Here is a 2446-nt window from a genome sequence, read left to right on the forward strand (position 1 = left end):
GATTTTTCTGACAAAAACCTTTGATGAACAAAATTACTTTTTCCAAATTACTCGATCTCTCCTATAGCCGCACTACCCATGCCGTCAACCACGTATTGGCATGTTCGACCTTTTTATAATCCGAAATATGATCAAATAGATACAACTAATACACGAAATTTTATGTTATTTATTCAGCAAAAGGACATAAGTAGTATGACTCGCGCATACATCTCAATTCAATATAGAAACATATTATCCGAAAGAGAAATAACAACGTTGATTTTCTCATATATTGGATCTAATTCTTGCAATTTTTTTCTTGTAACAATTCATATTGGACAAGGCTGTCCTTCCGTATTTGAAAACCTGCAAATTGGCCAAATTAGTATTCACAATTTTTTTTCTTTTAAGTTCGACGAATTTGGATTTTTTTTCCACACTATCAAATTGACTTTAGATCTCAAGTTTGTGTTAAAAGTTTAAAACGATCTCATTAATTAACCAATTTTTCTGTTTTTTTAGACATATAATTTCTTACCACCAAGGCACCAAGTTGTACGTTCTTTAAAATTATAACCATATACTTTTAGAGAGAACCAGCTAATTTGAACAATTGAATCATATTTTAAAAGAAAAATTAGTCAACTCATCGGAACCTTCACATTTGTCTCCTAGTGCAAACCTTCACATTTATCTCCTAATGGAAACCCTATAAATACCCACTAAACACTTAACATTTCTCTCCACCAATCTCATACAAACTTAAACTCACTAATACTTCTTAAGCCTTTTCAACTCCCAAAACAAATGGCTCCAAGAACCTCCCTTGCACTCTTCCTTTCCCTCAACCTCCTCTTCTTCACTTACACCACTGCGACCACAGGGACTTGTCCTAATGATACCCTTAAGGTCGCTCTGTGCGCAAATGTTCTCAAGATAGTGAACATAACAGTGGGAAGCCCACCTGTACAGCCATGCTGCACTCTCATCCAAGGCTTGGCTGACCTTGAGGCCGCAGCCTGCCTCTGCACTTTGGTCAAGGCTAACGTTCTTGGAATCAACCTTAACCTTCCCATCGATCTCACCGTACTCCTCAATGTTTGCGGTAGAACAGCTCCAGCGAACTACCAGTGCTTGTAAGTTGAACACTTATAACTTACCTATAAAATGAATGAATCATACAGTTGATGTTTCGTTTTATTGACGTTGTCATGCAATAATAATGGATAGTGGGGTTGTGTGTGTGTAATCGGCAAGTTTGCACTCCTTTGCTTCATTGTTCCTCCATTTCTTCTTTGTAACTTTGTCTTCCGGATATGATTAATAAAGTATGAACCGATGTCGTTGTCTATATGCCTATCTTAAAAACCAAGGTGACATTATACTGTAATACTATATATATCACTACAAAACATGCCCTTATTAGTATTCCGTTGTAAACATTAAGACATGTACAAACAGACCATTGCTGGCAAAAACGAATCTGATTAATAAAAGTATCAAACTAGAGAAGATATTTCTGCAGAACTGGATATAAGAACTATATATATTGTGATGTTAAAGAAGTATACATAGAACATAGTATTCAAAAATATATTAGAAGTTAAAGTATTAAAGTAACTATACTAAAAGCGAAAAATCATAAATCATACGGTAATCGACTTTTGGCTTGACTTGGGACATAATCATTCAATCTTTGCAGAAATCAAAAAAATTTGTAAAATGAAATTGATACCTTTGCGAGACAAGCCGTCCTATCAACTAAACCTTTCGAGTGATGAATGATGGATAAAGAACCATCTTTTTGAAACATGATTTACCCGTTGTCAATAGAAAGAACACAGACAATCTTTTGATACTTTCCTGGCTAAGTACTTAGCCACGAAGACAGATGTATGAATTGTATTTGTATGGTGAAGTCTAGAGATTCCAACTACATATTTGGACGCAGAACACAATTTTGCTTCGTTGATATTGCAATTTCCCATTTACAAAATAAAATATTAAACTATACGAAAGTTACTATGAAATTGTTGTCACATCTCCCTTCATCTTCTTCTATTATAACAATTTAACTAATTTTTACTATGACACAAAATTAAAATTAAAATTGTCATTATATGTAAGCAAAAAGGAACTGTGAAATTTGTCTATTAATTAAGGTTTATGGGTCGGCAAATACAGAAACCATTTTGAAAGTTTAAAATAGCAAATTATGTAAATAATTATAAAATTTTAAAAATTAGATAAATTGAAATGAAATTGTAACTAATTTTAATGAGATTTCCCAAACATATAAAAGACAAAAATATTTTATTTTAAAAATACCATAAGGATTCGTTAATCTGGTCCGTGAGTATTGGATTTGTTAATGCACACGTACGTACACGTGAACTATACATACATACACTAATCAGAGATTAATTAAATCTGCATCAAATTTCAAAAAGCCATGTATGGGCTA

The 2446-nt window shown here is 33.0% G+C and overlaps 1 pseudogene across 1 annotated transcript; it reads left to right on the forward strand.

Moving 5' to 3' along the window:
- The first annotated feature begins 714 nt into the window (after positions 1–714).
- Positions 715–1333, forward strand: LOC147940327 (putative lipid-binding protein AIR1B pseudogene; annotated as a pseudogene). The gene has a single exon (XR_015564603.1). The product of XR_015564603.1 is annotated as a putative lipid-binding protein AIR1B pseudogene (transcript).
- Positions 1334–2446: the final 1113 nt, after the last annotated feature.

This window comes from Camelina sativa, chromosome 8 (genome assembly GCF_030686135.1).
Source record: "Camelina sativa cultivar CO46 ecotype springtype chromosome 8, ASM3068613v1".
Classification (NCBI taxonomy): Eukaryota; Viridiplantae; Streptophyta; class Magnoliopsida; order Brassicales; family Brassicaceae; genus Camelina; species Camelina sativa.